The sequence below is a fragment of the Protopterus annectens genome, chromosome 17.part0 (assembly GCF_019279795.1).
Source record: "Protopterus annectens isolate FY-2018-M chromosome 17.part0, PAN1.0, whole genome shotgun sequence".
In the NCBI taxonomy this organism is placed as follows: domain Eukaryota; kingdom Metazoa; phylum Chordata; order Ceratodontiformes; family Protopteridae; genus Protopterus; species Protopterus annectens.
This window is the reverse complement of record NC_056751.1, coordinates 809047554-809067194: the sequence shown is the minus strand read 5'-3', so window position 1 is coordinate 809067194 and position 19641 is coordinate 809047554.

Below are 19641 nucleotides of genomic sequence, written 5' to 3'. Positions count from 1 at the left end.
CATCTCTGGAATAAATTATTCATACATGTCTAGAAAAGTGACACTCTTGCCAGACCTTTCAACAGTCCCTGTTTTGGAGGAACATTGCTATTTTCAGCCCTGTTTTACACCTGCTCTTGATATTCCTATTTTTATTGGTATGTCCCTATTTTCAGATTTGATTCACTCCTTCGCACATCTTTCTGAATACCCTCATCAAATTCATATCATCATCATCATCAGCCCCCTTTTTCCCATTTTTATATACATGAGGTCGGGGTGACGTGTTAACTGTCACCATCTATCTCGATTCAGTGCCACACTCCTACCTTCTTCAACCCTCATGCCTGAATTTCACAGATCTTCTTTCGCACAATCCATCTATATATCTATATATATATATATATATATATATATATATATATATATATATATATATATATATATATATCAATTCATCCACCTCTTTGCTGGGCATCCTTGCTTCCTCTTCCCTTCTTCCTGTCTCTCCCAAATCTTCCTCACCAGATTGTCTTCTGCTTTTCTGCACATGCCCAAACCACTGTAATCTGTTCTCTTTCATCTTTTCTGCTCTTATGCCCTCCTTTCTTCATCTGTCCCACAGTGTGCATCCTACCACCCTTCTCAGGCACTTCATTTCCATCACCTCTAGCATCTATATATATATATATATATATATATATATATATATATATATATATATATATATATATATATGTGTGTGTGTGTGTGTGTGTGTGTGTGTATACATATATCTATACCTATATATATGAAATATATATATATATATATATATATATATATATATATATATATATATATATATATCTGCACTGAATCTTCAAACAAAAAATTGAGGCTGAAGAATGCAAACAACTGTGTTAAAAATTAAAGCACTAATGCATGTTCAAAAATATAAAAAAAAATTTAAAACTATTGTTTTGGCGGGGGGAGAAAGCCCCTCTGCACCCCCACACCTTCTGCAATGTATATATACCAACTCTGAGATCACACTACAGTGAGGAAAGCGCAAAAACTCCTCCCCCACAATACCATGATCTTGCATGAGGAAATCATCAATTTGCATTTTTTTATATTTGATCACTTTTGCCTGTCTTCTCATTGTTCAAATAAGTGAAAATTAGACCATCTGCACAATGGCACTCACATATACATACACACACACACACACACACACACACACACATATATATATATATATATATATATATATATATATATATATATATATATATATATATATATATATATATATACACATCTAAATGCATATATGTGTGTATATCTATATCTATGTAGATATCAAAATGGGTGCTAAGCAGTTTTATAGGATGTGGTGCATGCTTGTCATATGAGCAAGCATTAGTGATACTGCCGAAGTAGCTGAATGTGCGATGTAATACTTTAAATACTTTTGTTTTTGCTTTATTATACTCTCTGATGATTTCCAGAGTCATGCCTATTGTGTGACAGCACCACCATTTTCTATAATTTAAACCCCCACAAATAAGGGGGTAAGAACTGGTTGACATGGATGAACTATGGGTCATCACACTAAAGATGAGTGCACTGGTGTGTTATCTCTTTATCAAGCCATTTTAACCTATGCATATGATGTGCAATGCATTGGGCCAAATATGTATTTCACTTGCTTTCCCTGCAAAGATAACAGTCATTGCTAAATGTCATGTGAGAGCTGGCTTGCTGCTGACTGCCTGGTTTCTGACAAGTCACAGCCAAAAGGTTCTATGCCTCTCATGTTTTCTACTGAGATAGGACAGCTATCCTACCTCTGTCCTGATTAAAATTCACTTTGGCCACTAATGGAACTTCAGTGATAGGACATTTAAGCAGACATCTTTCCCTACCATCAGACCTATTTGACTGATACCAAAATAATAAGACAGAAAACACATAAAATAGTGCAGTAAGGGTTGATTTGAAAGAAAAGTAATCATATGTCACAAAGTATTATCATCTGAAGGTTATAAACTTGCCTACCATGTATGAATCAACCAGACATATACCATATATGAACTACACTGCAATGTTCCTGTGGTGCTAATCTTCTGTTATAGGAGTTCTCAGTGAGACCTTGGATCTGTGTTGTATAACACAATGTGACAAGTGTTTTCTAGTTGTACAACATGAACAACGTAGCTGCAATGACCATAAAGTGGTTGGTACCGATGTTATTCAATGGAGAACATTACCCAACTCAGTGTACATGTGTATTTGGGTGTGCGTACATGAAAAAACACATGTATGGCATTCAGATGCTTGCAGTCATCAATTACTGTCTTGTACATGCAGAACTGCAGCGCACTATGTCATCAATAGTTCTGTTTGGCATTTGAAGCCATGATATTTCCTATGTCTCTCACAGTCTACACTTATTTATATAGAACACTTTGTCTTGTGCAGCTATGTCTGGTCTTGCCTGCTGGGAGGAAAGCAGTGCAGATGGCCTAAAGGATATAGGTGAGTCATCCATCTCACTGCTTGTTTCACTCCCCCAGGATGAGTTCTATTCTGTCCATTAGTTGAAGTCCTGGAGAAAGAAAGAGCAAGGAGACTAGCAAATCTTTTCTACATGTTTTAGTAGCTGTCCTTGGAGATGTACTGGCCATAGTTACTTATAGCATTCAGGCAGAAGGTATGCAGAAGTCATAAAACCATGAGTTATGCCTAGAAAGACAAGTGTGCCACTTCTGATGTAAAATGGGAGATGCACGCAGAATAGGTATGTGACTCACCTTATTGTATTTTACCATAATTGTTTTTGTTTGGGTTAGTCTTTTAGGTATTTGTAAGGTTTTATTGTTAGGGTTGACATTTTATGGTTCATAGGATCATAGGAATTTACTAGGCTAAAGGCCCTAGGGCCTTTACAAATCTAGCCAAGTTCTACCCTTATTTCCAGCAATTAATGCCCATGTCCAAGAGGGACACAGGTGAAACCCTCCTGAGTTGAATTTATGGTTATCCACCCAATTGTTTCAGACTGCATTTGAAGAGAGCAAAAAAAAAAAAAATCCACTCCCTGGAAGCTATCTTTACCCTAGAGAATTCTGATGTCTGTGCTGTCTCTGAGATGTGGTTTAAAGCTGTGGACAGCACACCAACAGTGCAGGGTTATAATGGCTTCCACACATTTAGACCAGCTACTTCACAGGCAGGGACTAAAGGTGGAGGTGTCTCTATTTACATCAAAAATAAATATACTTCAAGGCTGGTCAAAAAGGACAATGCACTTGAGCTGCTCCATGTTCAAATCACCATAGGTAAAATACAGTACCACTTCCTTGCAAGCTATAGGTCCCCCTCTATGACCCAGGAAACCCATGCCATGTATTTAAACTTATTAGAAACACTAACCATCTAACCCAATAACATATTCATGGGTGACTTTAATTACCCCACTATTAACTGGGAATCTTATACGACATCAAACGCACATGCACAGAGATTCCTGGATTTTGTAAACAGATACTCCTTAGACCAGATAGTCAATACACCAACCAGGGGTGCAACCATACTGGATCTGGTCCTCACTAATATGGGAGAGTGTTGCACCCCCCCCTCCTCACTGTAATGCCTTCCCTGGTAAGGTCAGACCACAAAATGGTCTCCTTTGAAGTAAAAATAAAACCTGGACCCCCAGGTAAACCAGGAATATTCAGGAACTATTCTAAGGCTAACCTCCTGCTATTAAGTGAGAACCTGGCAAAATGTCAAGCCCCTATAAACCCTGAGGACACTTCTGCCCATGCAGAACTGTTCATAGAAACACTGTGCAAGCATGTTAATAGCTGTATAGGGGCAGCTGTACCCACCAGGAAGAAGTACAGAACTAACTCAAAAACAAGCTACCCTGGTGGAATCACAAAATTAGTCGGATGTATAACAGGAGGAAGAAAATCATGGCAAAAATTAGAAGGTGCAACACCCAGCAGGATAAAAGCACTCTCATTAAACTAAACAAAATACTCAGAGGACAAATAAAGTCTACCAAAGCCAAATTTGAGGTATGTTTGGCCTCCCAGGCCAAGGACAACCGCAAAGCATTCTTTAGCTATGTCTACAACCTCAAAGGAAATACATATAAATGGAGCCACCTATACTGAGCCAGAAGATATAGCAAACCTCCTGGCTGATAAATTCACCTCCAACTTTACTCCTCTCAGGAAATATCATCAAATATAACTCCCCCTACTAACACTAGGGAACAAGTCTTTAATGCTCTCTCTAAGACCAAGAACACTGCATCAATGGGCCCATAAAATATTCCAGAATGCCTTCTAAATAGCATGAAACATGTCCTATTGGGGCCTCTGGAATTACTATTTAACTGTAGCTTCCAAACAGGCTTCATGCCTCATGAATGGAGAAAGGCAACAGTCATCCCTCTGCACAAAGCTGGGCCATCTACAGACCCTGGAAACTACAGGCCCATAAGTCAGGAGTCTTATATGTGAAGCCATGGAAAGAATTATCATGGAGATGATCAATAGAGATATAGTAAACCTCCAGACACTGGACCCAACCCACTTTGGTTTCGTAAAGGGCAGATCATGGCTACTCAACCTGGTGGACTTCTTTGAGAAGGTCACCAAAGCAATGGATGAGGGCAAAATAATTCATACTGCCTACCATGACATGGCCAAGGCATTTGACACAAAACTCCACTCGGGCATTGTTGACAAACTCAAGAGGTCAGGTACAAACCCATATGTCACTCTGTGGATAGCCAACTGGCTCACAGACAGGACTCAGGAAGTTAGAATTTGGGAGTGCACCTCTACAAAGAGGCCAGTCACAAGTAGAGTTAGGGATCAGTCCTTGGACTGCTCCTTTTTGGCATTTACTTCTCAGAAATAAAGGCCAATGTCAGTGGTTTCTGGCCAACTAAATTTGCAGATGATATTGCAAATTAGGAGCTGCCATTGAATCTCACACTGACACAAATGTTCTCCAGGAGGGGCTGACACAGACAAACAACTGGTGTCAGAGTCATGGACTAAAACTAAATGCCAAGAAATGCATAATAGTATCCTTTGGGAAGTCATCCATCCCTGGTAACTATCACATTGACAACACACCCCTTAGAGCTGACCCAGTAGTCAGGGATTAGGGACACACATAGATAGTAATCTAGCCTTTGATCATCATCATGTGTCTACAGTGGTGAGGAAATTATTCTGTGTTGCGCAACTTATAAACAAAGGTATGGCATCTAAGTCCAAGAAAGTCATTGTTTCACTGTATTTGGCATTCATCAGACCTATCATTGAGTACAATGCCCCCTTTGGTATGTACCTAACCAGGCATATCCAACAACTGGAACATCCACAGAGGTTCCTCACTAAAAGAATGCAAGGTATAAGTAATATGTCCTATGCAGACCACTTCAAGGCCCTAGCCCTGTATTCTGTCTCCTACAGGCTTTTGAGGGGACATCTATGCCTGGCATACAGGGCATTGTCAGACCCCACTCTGATGGACCTCCTGCATATCCACAAAACAAACAGTACCAGAATTACCCATTCTAAAGACTTAAACCTTGCCTGTGATATAAATAGGATCTGCTGGAGAGATAGGTATGTATCTCAGAGACTACCCTGTCTATGGCACAGTCTCCCCATCCATGTGAAGCAGAGTTCATCCCTAATCCAATTCAAGTGCAACCTGGACAATTGGATGGGAAACTGGAAATTCATCCCTGGTTTGGCACCTATGTCTCTGATGCAAACAGGTAATCTGTAAATGGTTCATCTCGCAGGCCCATGCTTACACTTATCAAGGGTATCAGAACTTGTCAGAGATTTGGGATGCATAGCTAGGCTTAAAAAGGCCCTTGTGGTCCTTAGCTTAGTAAACACCTATGAACTTATGAAATGAGGTGCTCTGTTTGACATGAAGTGGGAGTCTGTTCCAAAGGTGTAATAACCTCTGACAGGCAAATCTGTCCCTCCAGCAGGTTCTATTAATGTCACATACCATGATAAGGTCTTTAGAGTGAGTAAGCCCTGTACCATTTGACTTGCAGATATGCAGTATTTCCAATAAAGCAGAGTCAGATATTGCCTTATATGCAAGGCAGAGATCACATCTGAGTAGTCTGTATGAAACAGAATAAAGTGACAGTGATTTCAGATTATCCATAGAACAGATGCTGAAGACCTTGAATTTTCCTTGTGAGGAACCTCTGTGGTCTCTCTAATTGCTGCAGGTGCTTGGAAAGGTACATACCAAAAGGGGCATTGTACTCAATTATTGGCCTGATGAGGAAAGAGTTCAGCGAGGTTATAACTTCTTTTTTACCTGGAGGCAATGTTCTTATTTATGAGATGAGCAATATTGAATGCCTTTCTTAACACTGTGGAGACATGGTGATCAAAGGTAAGATTGCTGTCAACCTGTGTGCCCAGGTCTCTGACCACTGAATGCATACTTAGGGTGTTGCTATTGATGTGGTAGTTAGCAGGAACATCATTCTTAACAAAAGGTATGATAATACATTTTTTTGCATTAAGTTTAAGGCCATGACTTTGGCTTCAGGATTTGTTTGTGTAAGAAATGTTGACATTATTTGGAGATTCTATGACTACTCTCAGTTTGCAGTCATCAGCAAACTTTGTCAGCCACAGACCTTTAGTTTTTGCTTTTACTTCAGAGAAATAGATTCCAAACAGTAGAGGTTCCAGGACTGATCCTTGTGGGATACCACTCATTACAGGTCTGCTGTTGGAGGTGGATTCCCCCTATTTTGACTATATGTGTTCTAGCAGTGAGTTAGTTAGCAACCCATCTAATGATATAGTGGTTGATACCTAGCTGGGTGAGTTTGTCAATGATACCTGAGTAAGGGATACTGTCAAAAGCCTTGGCTAAGTCTAGGTAGGCTGTATGCACAGATTTCCTCTCATCCAGGGCCTTGGTGACTGTCTCGAAGAAGTCCACCAGGTTTAACAGGCATGATCTCCCATTGACAAATCCAAACTGAGTAGGGTCAAGTGCTTGGAGGTTACTTATATATTTGTTGATAAGGTCCATGATGATTCACTCCATGGCCTTCAGATAAGGCTAGTCAGGATAATTGGTCTATAGTTCCCAGTGTCAGTGGAAGTATCACCTTTATGCAAATGAATAACAGTGGCCATTTTCCATTCATCTGGGATGAAGATGGTGCTTAGATTTTGATTGAGAAGAGTACCCAATGTTGTTGCTAATTCTTGTTGGAGCCCATGTAGGACACAGTCTGGGATGTTATCAAGTCCCATATATGCTGTGCTTTTGGTCTTAGAGAGGGCATTTACAGCCTGCTCTTTAGAGAAACAAGGTAGGGGACAGGTGGTAGGGATGTCATTGGGTACATGTGGAGGCAACAGGGAACTGAAGTTTTTACAGAACCTGTTAGCCAACAGGTTATCTATGTTCACAGGCTCAGTATATATGGTATTATTAACTACCAGTTCAGCACAAATCTAGGCCTTTCCTTTTAGGTTATGGAAGTAACTAAACCAGGCAGATTTCCTCTTCCTTGAGGGGCTTGTTTTGGTCCTATCAGGTACGGCTGAGTCAATGCAGTTATACAGGTGCTTGTATAAAGTATTGGTGTAGAACTTGGCATAGTTGCCAGTCCCATCTGGGGGGAGGGGTGCAGTGAAGCTAATTATACCATCCCATAAGAAGCTATAATTTGCTTTGGAGAAATCTTTTAGTTTACTTGTTGCTGGGGGGGAGGTCAGGTGTGATAGTTACTTTGAATGAAACTGGTTTGTGATCAGATCTCACCAGGGAAGACCTTACAGTGGAGGTGCTGCAGTGGTCCCCCATATTGGTAAGCACCAGATGCAGGATGTTGGCTCCCCTTGTGGGGGTGTCAACCAGCTGGTCCAAAGCATTGGAGTTAATGAAGTCAAGGAACCTTTGGGTAAGTAAGTTTGAGCATGAGTAATTTACCCAGTCAAAGGATGGGTAAAATCACCCAAAACCTTGGTGTTCAGATGTATCTTGATAGACTCAAGTAGATCCAAATAGGCAGAGTGGGTGTCCTGATTCATAGAAGGTGTCCTGTATTTAGCAATGACTTGAATAGGTGTCCTACCAACAGTTAATTGCATCGGTAAGTAACTCCAGAGAATCATGCTGTTTAACCAATCTGGAGGTGGATTTATCTTTAGTGACTATTATACACTGCCTCCTTTAGTTTTCACACCTTCAGTTTGTGGTCTGAACGTGTGAAAGGAGGTATAAACTGGTATGGCTGGGATGCTCTCCACAGCCTTGAACCAGGTCTTTGTGACTGCACAAATGTCTGCATCTTCCAAGGTGAGGACTGCTTCCAGTGAGTGCAGTTTCATGTTAAGACTTCTAGGATTTAGCAGCATAACCTTGAGGTTGTTTTTAGATGGAGTGGTTACAGTTATGGCAGGTGTTTTAGATTTAGTGTTAGGGATAGAGTTCTAGGTTTATGGAGAGAGTTTTAAGATTAGGGTTAGGGTCAGAGTTTTGGGTTAAGAGGAATCTATAGGATTAAAGTTAGGTTTGGAGTTTTAGGATTAGGAAAGGCATTTTAAGACTTAGGTTAGATTTAGGGATAGTATTTTAGGATTTTGGTTATGGAGAGAGTATTAGGGTTGGGGCGGGTGTTCAAGATTATGTTCAAAGTTGAAGTTTTAGGGTTAGGAAGGATTTTAGGCTCGGCATTATAGAGTGGATTTTTAGGTTAGGGTTTTAGCTTAGAGTTAGGGAAGGAGTTGCAGCGTTAGGCTTTAGTATGTTTGCATCAGTTACTTATTGCAAAGTTATGTTCACATTCCAGGAGCTAAGATATGCCAGCAAATTATACCTGCATGCTATAAGTAATTATTGCCAAATTACTTTCTGAATTCTACCAGCAAGAACCATAAGGGCAATCTTTATGTCAGATTTATCATGATACTGGTCTTGTAATTCTTGGGCTTAGATAAATTAATATTACATCTGAGAATACATATTTTTAAACTGATATAGTGCTTTCTAAATTCATGTTATAACTGATAGCTAAAAGCATTGATTCAAATATGGGCAATCAACTTTGCAAATGCTCTATTAAAAATTGCTGAAAAGCTATCTGGGCCAGGGCTTCATTAAGGGTTAAATTATTTATTGCATTCATACATTTCTATTAAAGAAAAATATGGTCTAGAATGAGCAATGTAAGCATCATTATTTATAATTTGTTACAACTAGTTCACAAATCATCAGTTGTGGTTATACCATGTATGTATTTAATACTGCATTATATTAAGCTAATATAACACTTGCAGACGTACCAGGCTACAGTATTCCAGTTATAACAAAATACATACTTTTCAAACCAGTTAATGTAACCAGTTAATGATCATGGTGAAACAAATGGAATTATCTATGAATCTTTGCTTATACACTATAAAGAACCATGCACATGTACGTCACCATTTTCTGATAACTGTTAATGACCACAAGTTAAGGCTGAAGCTCACAAATATGTGCTCGGGCAAAATATTACATAAAAAAGAAGTGATCCTTAGTAACATGTCTCTTAAAATCAAAAGCAGCCAACACCATTCAATCAAGCACTTAAACCATCAAATCAATAATAAACATTCAAACACCATTTAAATAAAGGTACAGATTTATTTAGTCTCTGGTGTGAAAGACTCCAGAATTTCTAATCCCAATTATAATGCAACATTGACTAAAGCTGCTCTCTTCCCCTTTTTGGGTTAGTCAGTATTTTACATTATTTATTTATTTATTTGTTTTATTTGACATTTGTTAACGGGTTGGTCCAACTGAGCCAGAAGCCCATTTTCAGTGGAGACCTGAGGAGAAAAGTTTCAGAGTTGTAAAGACCAAAAAGTAGTAAATATATACACAAAAATGTTTATAAATACAGAAATAAACATGAAAAACTTGTAGTAAATGCATTTGCAAGATGCGAGTAATAATTTCTTTTTTTTATATAAGATAGGATGGTGGTATTAGATAGGAAAACAGTGAGTTAAGAAAGAAAAAATAAAGCAGTGTTAGTATACAACATATCTTAAGAGAAGATGCTAAAGAAGAGCTTAATTATGATATAGAGAAGATAATTAAAGTTGAGCTTAATATATACATATTTACATGGGTTGTAGTACAAGTTACAATAAAAGGACTGTCAGGGAAAAGGTACTTACCGTATGAAGCAGCCACTTTATTTAATCAATTTTCAAGTTACAAAGCTCACCAAAAGCACAGTAAACATCCCCTTCTCATGCAAAACTACCCTAACCATATTTATATTGCAGAAATTTCTAAAAAAAATCAAATATCACTGATACGTGTAAAAAGTATATTTATTTACATAAGCAGACTATATCAGATTATTACTTTATTAATAGCACTGCAATAGCTCTTTCCTTCAGTATATCTGTGATGGGTCCCTACTCCTGGCCAGCGATCAAGGAGACTCAATCCTCATCACTGACTCTGGTGAGGGATGGTCACTAAGAGCAAAGATGGATTCACACAGTATTTTCAGATGCAGCTCCCTGTACCAAGCACAATTTCCCTTAAGAGCACACAGGGAGCAAACTCCAGACTTGGGGCTAGACTTTCTTTCTCTCTCCAGGCCCACACAAAACTCCACACTGACCACTTTTGAGCTCTGTGTTCCTGTTCCCAGGAGCTGACACACACACTTGGATATTTGAGTTTCATACACACATGCACACCTGGGGAAAGCTGGCATAGATTTACTAGTTGTGCCCCTTTCTGCTCAAAATCTGAGGTAATTATGCTGCCACCAGTCGGCTACCCTAAGGCTCTTAAAAAGGGTACCCAATTATACTGTGCAAGATTAGTACTAATACAAATGGTAGGGTGTGACCAAAGCAGCAAGACTTTCAGGAGTCACCACAGTGTTACTAAAACAAGCATAAGTACTCTGAAGATGAATTCTCTGAAGGACCAGCCACAATGAAAGGTATTAAAATATTTAATGATAAATAATAAAAGAGGAAACAGGGAATACTGAATACAATAAACAACAGAGTTTCAACTACAGAGATATAAAAATAATACAGTTGGATAGTTTCTCACAGATGCAGAAAACAATACTAAACTATTCTCACTAAATGTTCCTGACTGACTAAAGAATTAATGTTCCCTGACTACTTACTAAAGCAAGGCAAGCTGATGTTTACTGAGTGTCTTACCACAGCAAAAGCCAGATGATGTCTCTCCCTTTATCTGGGTGGATGTGTGAGATATATATCCTGTCAGAAAATATATATCCTGTCAGAAAATGTTCCCATCCAGTTCTAAAGTGCTGCTGCAAAAGTGCAAAAGAAACCAGATGCTTGTTAGAGGGTGACATCACCTCTGGTTATCTGACTGTTGTACAATACACACACAAAGCTTTGCTAAAATCTGTGGCAACATCTGAAAGCTATAACACAATTCAAACTTTCCACCTTTCCAGGGTTCTCTGATAAACATACACATTTGATCAGTTACAACAATACAACCTAATATACATGCATACATTCTTTCTGTCCAACAGGACTTACTGTTGATGCATTTTTAACACAAGTAACTTTATAAATATATTTTAACTCAAACATCTGTACAAATCATTGTGATAGTCAAATGACATAAAATTCTTTACAAAACTTCAGTTAGCTATGCTGGCATATGTACACATGTACTGCCTTACTCTCCCTGGCACAGATGACACAACCTCATACCATCACAATATTAACAATAATATGCTGCATTTCTAATAACAGGGTAACATTTAATTATGTATTAGCCAGTAAGAAGTGCAATCACCTCTGGGAATGTTGTGAGCCAATGCAATTTATCTTACAGGCAGAAGTAATGTTTACTAAGGGAATACAATATTTTATACTTAAAAAGAGTTAATCAGATTAAATGCATACTTACAGATAACTCTAACATGAAAATAAGAAAATGAAATCTGTTCCCTGAAGAAATAAAGCTCTAGATTCCAGGATTATGTAGGAAATGAAGCTTTTCTAATGAAAAATATGACTGGTATTATTATTAATATTCCTTCAGATGAGATGTTAAACCGAGGCCCCATCTACCTAAGTTGGTAATAGCTCAGGTGGATGTAAAAGATCCCACAGCACCTATTGAAAAGGGTAGGGATCCTTTATTTATATATGAAAATAACTCTTATTTACAAAATATTTACATATTTACAATTATTTACAAGTGTACAAATACATAGATAAACAAATCTGTTTACACAACCATACTACTTTTTCTGTTTTTGTCCCCATTGAATTCTACTTACATCTTTATTCCCAAATTTTGTAACTAAAACTGAAATTTCATTCATTGTAACATATATACACTTGATCTTTACTACATCACCAAAACCTTTACTTTTTATTTAAAGCTATCCCTCTCATCTCTTGACAGTCATTTGTGTAAATTATTACTTTTATCCAACTTTTTTTTTTGCAATTATTATAATTTCATCTGCATATGTTAACAGGGGTCCCTATTAAATTGCCGAATGTTTCAAAGTTAGAATGTCATATGGTCGACACCATATGATCGAACTTTGAAAAGTTCAAAGGTGATAGGCAATGGTTCCATATGCACAGAATGGGAAAATTTCCCTTTTCTGCACTGAAGTGTGGTCTCGGAGTTGGTATATTTAAGTAGGGGGGAGTGGGCTGTCCAGGGGAGCTTGCCCCCTTCTCAGAGCATTAAGGTAAGTTTTTTTACTTTTTTATTATATATTTGAGGTTTCAAGTTTTGCTCATATGTTGTCGAACATATGAGGTTCAAAATTTTGAAGCTTCTAATATAGTATATAAACCCATTAACAGAACTGGAATTCTTAACCCTTCAGGTGTATATACCCCGCCTCTTTCATTTTGTAATTTATTTCACATACTATCGCATTTATAACTAAAGCAAAGAGTATACAACTCACTGGACATCCCTGTCTTATACAACTCTACATATGTATCTCTTGGCTTAACCAGCCATTTACAAGTATTTTTACTTTATTATTATTACTATACATTGACATACATAATTTACTAACTTTCTCACTTATATTATATTCTTTCATTATTACCAATAAGATTTTATGTCCAGTTGTCTCAAATGCCTTATTAAGGTCTCCTATCATGATTTTTACTTCTTCTTCTTTTCTGTTCATAACATCCACCACTTCTCCACCTATCACTAATAATTCCTGGCACCCTTTCCCCTTTATACTATATGTACTATTTTCTATAATATTTTCAGTTTTAATTAAAATCTCCTTTATATTATTTTCATAAAAATCTTATGATCATTATTATTCAGTACCCTCCAGTTTCTAATTGTCTTTTATCTTCCTTCTTCCATATTCCACTACATGGTTATTTATACATGACACCTTCATTTATCTATTCATTTAAAATATTTAAAAATATAATTTTTGCCATTTCATAATTTTTTTTATATATTTCATAACCTATTTCATCTGGTCCTGCAGTCAAATCTATATTTACTTATCCTAATACTTTATCTAGCTCATTTAAAGAAATCATCTTTTCCAACTCTTTATTTTCTCTTTCAGTTAACTTGTTTTTACTTTCCATGTTTTTTGGCTACCTTCTTTTTTCTTTAAACATTTCTTGTACATATTTATTGTACTACACTATTTATAATCTTTTCTTATGTTCTTTCTATTTCTCCATTTACATTTCTATTTCTTTCATTACACTACCATCTTCCTTTACTAATCTGCTTAAGTAACTCAAAACTTCTGTTTTGCCTTGTAAAAATATCTTTGCTTATATAACAATTCTTGTATTTTTTTGTGATTTCTTTCATATAATTCTTTTTCTTTGTCAAAGTACTTTCTATCACTATATTCTAAATCTTCCAATGCATCATTATATGTTCTTTTATATTTTTCTTTCTCTACTTTTCTCACATCATTTTGCCACTAAAAAAGCATTTTATATGTTTCCTTAAATATCATCCACCATTCATATCAATTTTGATAAAATGTTCTCATGTAATATGATCTCTCCTTAACTGTATTACTAATCTCTTTTATTCTTCATTGCATACTTTTTCATTTATCCTTTGTATTCCTTTACCTATTTTTATAAATTCTTTGTTTTCCTTCATCTCTAGCCATATTGCAAGTTGATCAGAAAATTCTGTTTCAACTACCTCCTCTTCTCCTATAACTAAACCTTCTGTTACTATAAACTAATATATTTCAGTTTTATATATACCCCTTTTGTAATTCCATAAATTTTTATCCCAAAATTTTAACGTACCACATCTTATAACTTCTAACATTTTCTTATTATCATTTCCTTTCTGTTTACACTTGCTTCTTAAATCACAATTAAAGTCTCCTGTTGTAATTATTCATATGTATTACTACATAGTCTAAAATCTGATGAAAGAAGCTTTCCCTTTTGTTATAATTAGTATAAGCATATAATGTTATAATTTTATGTAGTTGTTCTTTCCATTTTAAATCTGCAATGGTTACTCTTCCCATTTTTGCTAAAGTTACATCTAATATCTTTACAATATTTCTACAGAATATGGCTATTCCATCTTTCATTTCCCAAATTCCAGATTATCTTTCCTCCCCATAGTTTCTCTGTTTGCAATCTTTCTTCATTTGTTAAAAATCTCATGTCTTCTAATATAATTGCATCTACATCACATGTAATACATCACTCCAGAATTCCTATTCTTCTTACAATATTCTTAATGCTATTCACATTTGCAGAAAGCACTCTAAAATTGTAATTTTCCCTTTTCCTTAAATTTGTGGTTTCAAAAGTTCATAGCTAATTATTAGGCTGACTTCTTTTTATAGGCCATTGTTAGCCTAGACAATTTCCTTCTGTGTTGTGTCTGTGAGTTAAATGCCTTAACCATTATACCAAGCCCCAATCATTAGTTGTATATATTCTTTTTCATGTATTTCCTTTCTTTTTTTCTTTTGTACTTATAGGTTCATAGGTTCATACTAGGCTATCTGCTCAAGGGCATTTATAAGCCTAGCCAAAAGTTTTGTGGCTTTCGCCACCCCTTTGGTTTGGAGGATACTATGCCCATTATTTTGCTGTGCCTCTGTCAAGCAGTGACACTGAGATAATCCCTGGGGTATATCTGTGATCTCCCATCCATTGGTCAAGATTTCTCTTGAACAAAGCCAGCGAGGTGCTCTGCCTCACATGTACCGGGATTTTGTTCCACAGCATAGGGAGTCTCTGGGTGATGAATCTGTCCCTCCAGCACATCCTATTAATAACCGTGTCAAGGTTTAAGTCTCCCACCCTTGTAGTTCTGAGGGATCTAGATTTTATGAGGTGAAGCATGTTCATCAATTCTGGGTTGGACATGGCCTTGTATGTCAGGCACAGGTCACCTCTGAGCAGATGGTAAGTGACTGAATAGAGCTGGAATTCAGCATAGGACATATTTTTAAGACCCTTTATCCTTTTGGTGAGGAATTTTTGGGGCCTTTCCAGTTGCTGCAGGTGTCGTGTCAGATACATTCCGAATGGGGCATTGTACTCAATCATTGGTCTGATGAGTGATGAGGACAGGGGGACGATGACTTCCCTTGATCTAGATGTGAATCCCTTCATGATCAGGTGGACAATGTAGAAGGTCTTCCTAACTACTTTGGCAACGTGAGTGTCAAACGAAAGGTTACTGTCAACCTGGGTACCCAGATCCCTGATAACCTCTTCTGAGCTCAGTGGGTTGCCGCCTATATGGTAGCTAGGGGTAACCTTGTTTTTCCCAAAGGGTATGACTATGCATTTTTTGGCGTTTAACTTTAGGCCATGGCTCTGGCACCAGTTATCCGTTTCTATAAGACCCTTTTGAAGGATATCTGTGTCAGATGTGTTCTCAACTATGGCGCCCAGTTTGCAGTCATCTGCAAATTTTGTCAGCTATAATCCTCCTGTGTTTGCTTGTACTTCTGAAAAGTAGATGCCAAACAGGAGGGACAGAGCCCTGTGGGACACCACTTGTGACAGGCTTTGAGTCTGACATGGCACCAGCAACTCTAACCCTGTGGGTTCTGTCCTTGAGCCAGTTTGCAACCCATCTTGTGACATATGGGTTTACATTTAAGCTGGTGAGCTTTTCAATGATACCTGTGTCGAAAGGGTATAAAAGCCTTTGCCAGGTCAAGGTAGGCTGTGTGGACTGCCTTTCCTTCATCAATGGCCTTGGTGACTGTTTCGAAAAAGTCAACCAAGTTTAAAAGGCATGATCTGCCTTTGACAAAGCCAAACTGGGTTGGATCCAAAGTCTGCAAGTCCCTTATGTCTTTATTTATGAGTTCCATTATGATCCTCTCCATAGCTTTGCAGATCAGGCTTGTCAAGCTGATGGGAGGGTCAGTGGAGGCACCGCCTTTGTGAAGTGGGACCACAGTTGCGCCGCACCTCACCTTTAGGCACGTATCCTGAGGTGAGGCTAAGATTAAACAGCTGCCCTAACTGTGGGTTTAATTCCTCATTGAGTTCGTGGAGCACACAACCGGGGACACCATCTGGTCCCATGGATGCTGTGTTTTGCCTTGGAGAGAGCAGTTCTCACCTGAGCGTTTGAGATGTTTGGGGGTTACAATCCTCTGGTATAGATATCTCACCTTTAGTTTGCACTGAACCTGTCAGGTATGTTGGCAATGTCTGTAGGTTCAGTAATTTTACATCATTTTGAACTAATTCTGAGCATATCTGGGAGTTTCCTCCCAGGTTTCGGCCTTATGATTGTCTTTACTTTTCTCTCAAAATTTGCCTTGGATGATTTTATGAGGGCTCTTAGGTTTTTACATATAATGATCAAAGGTGTTTTCCCTTTTAAGGATTTTGCTCTATCTTGTAGTAGCTTCCTCCTTTTGTTGTAGAGTTTGTTTATGGCTGGGGTCTCTTTGTTTTGTTTGGCATTCCCTGATCCATGCAGTCCTGTAGGTGGTGGTAGAAGCCATTTGTGAGTGATTCGAGACCACACCAGTCTTTAGAAGTGTGAAGTCGGCTTTTGAGAAGTTCTTCACTGTGGTCTTTTTTGTCTCAGGTGGGGGGGGGGGATGTGGACTTCCAGTGAGATTAGTTTATGGTATGATCTCACCAGTGAGGGGTATACTTCCGGTGTTGAACATTGTGCTCCCATGTTCGTGATGATGAGATCTAGTATGTTTTCTCCTCTTGTGGGGATGGTGACTAGTTGTTCCATGGCATTTGAGTTTATGAACTCTAGGAACCTTTGGGCTAGAGTATTGGGGCTTGAGTAGTGATCTCAGTCTATATTTGGGTAGTTGAAGTCACCTAGTATGATGGTGTTTGGAGATACATTTATCCAGGTTCCTGAGATTGAGAGGGTGGCCTGTAACATGCTACAAATTGCAGAGCAGTCTTGCCTATGGTTAATTGCACCTGGATGGTCTCCGATGAATGTGGGTGTCCTTGATGAATATCCATTCTTGGTGTTGTCCGGATTTTGGGGCTGGAATGCATGATATGAGGTAAAACCTGATAGTTGCTCTCTGGAGCCTTCAACCAGGTTTCAGTCACAGCACAGACATCAGTGTGTGCATCTTGAGGTTGAGACTTCTGGCATTGAGCAGCATTACCCTTAGTTTTCCCTTTTTGTGTTTGTCCTGCATGTCATCGCTGATCATCTTGTCTCTGTATTGTGGCATCATTCTTGGTGAAGGTAGGATACTGCTCATGCCTGGCTACATAATAATAGAGAGCTCCTCTATGTCTCTTTCATGAAAATTTGAAGAGTGAACTTATCCCTTTAAATGTTCTTTTCTGTCTTTATCCTTTTACAAGTAGAAGCCCTTTGGACATTTACTACCATCCAGTTTATATCCTCTTCATCACTTATTTCAGAAACTTCTTTTATATCCTCTTTATTATTTTTTCCATCTAAAATTTCTTCTACTTCTAAAATTTCTTCTCTTTGTCCATTTTCTTTTCTTTCTTTTTCTTTTTCATTGCTCTTATTTTTGCAATCCATCCATAAATGTCAATTTTGTTACATTTATAACAGCTCAGTTCACATTTTTTTGCATCATGTCTCATTTCCCCACAATTGTAATATTTTCTTTTGTCACAATTACTTATCAAATGTCCTTCTTTTCCAAAAAAAAAAACATGTTTTGAGTTGTCCCCAGTATTTTACAACACCCTGATTCCCCTCCACATTTATCATGCTTGGCAAATGTATAACTGTTTCTTTTTCTATTTTTACCACAATATTACAATCCTAGCCACCGGTAAAAAATTATTTTGTCATAAAAGTTTGCAATGTCCAGTACATCTTTACATAAAGCTTTCAAATATCCTTTCAAAGTCTCTCTTTCTACCTCTGTTTGAAATTGTACATGAATTGTTTTGCTTCCCTGTTAAATACTTTTATTACATAAAGATTTCATGGGTTACAGTCTTGCTTTTTTCATATTCCCCAGGAAAATTTTCCATTGATAAAAACAGTGTCAAATACAATGTCACAAATTGTCTCTTTGGTAATAAGAATAAATGCTGTTACCTCATGTGCTTTCTTTGTCTTCTTAACTTTGAAACCTTACCACTTACTTCCATTTTTCATTTTCTTCTGTCTTCTTTTCTGCAATTCCACTTTTGCCTTCTTTTACTTTCTCTGCATATGTTTTCTTTTCCATCTCACCACTATTCTTCAGGACTGTCTCTGTGTTGTCCTTTTGTATGCTTTTCATAATGTCCCCCTAGGAAATATCTCCTTCATTTTCTGGCTCACTCTGCAGTACCATTTCTTTAAGCAAATCACCCTGCAACCCTCCTGACTGGAGGGTTGTAATTTACATCCATCATTTGCATACTCATCTCCATCAAAGAAGTTTCTCTGGAACATTTCCTCAGAATCCTGCACAAATTCCCATGTCTAGATATTTGCTTTCTCCTCCATTTCTTTCACCACTCCATCAGCTCCTTCTCACTCCAACTGCCTCCCTGTTTCTCTAGGTTGCCTCCGTGCCTGGAATGAAGCTCCTACAAATTTAGTCCCACTTGTAACAATGACAAGTAGGAGAAGTTCCCCAATGTCCTGGCCAAATTTCCTCTAGTAGTAAAAGTGGCTACTAGTCTAGTGAGACTAACCTGGTCAATGAAGGACACATATTATTATTATTATTATTATTATTATTATTATTATTATTATTTATGTGCATTAATTGTATTTATTAGTTTTTTTCCATGTATTGCTATGCATTATTTCTGCTAATCCTTTGATATATAGGGTTCTGCAGGTCTATATTAGGAGAATGAAAATTCAACTGAGCGAATCCCAGTTGAGCGACACAGAAAGAGCGAAAACCGCTAATATCACAAGAATAAATGGAGATCGCCATAGGGAATTAATCCCTTTATTCAATGTAGTGCGATCTCGGAGTTGGTATATTTAAGTGGGGGGGTGTGGGGGGTCCCCCCTGCATAAAACACTTAGTGAGAGTTTACATGTTTTACCTGTTTAGTTTCTCCGGTTCGATATTAGCGGTTTTCACTCTTTCTGTGTCACTCAACTGGCCTTCGCTCAGTTGGG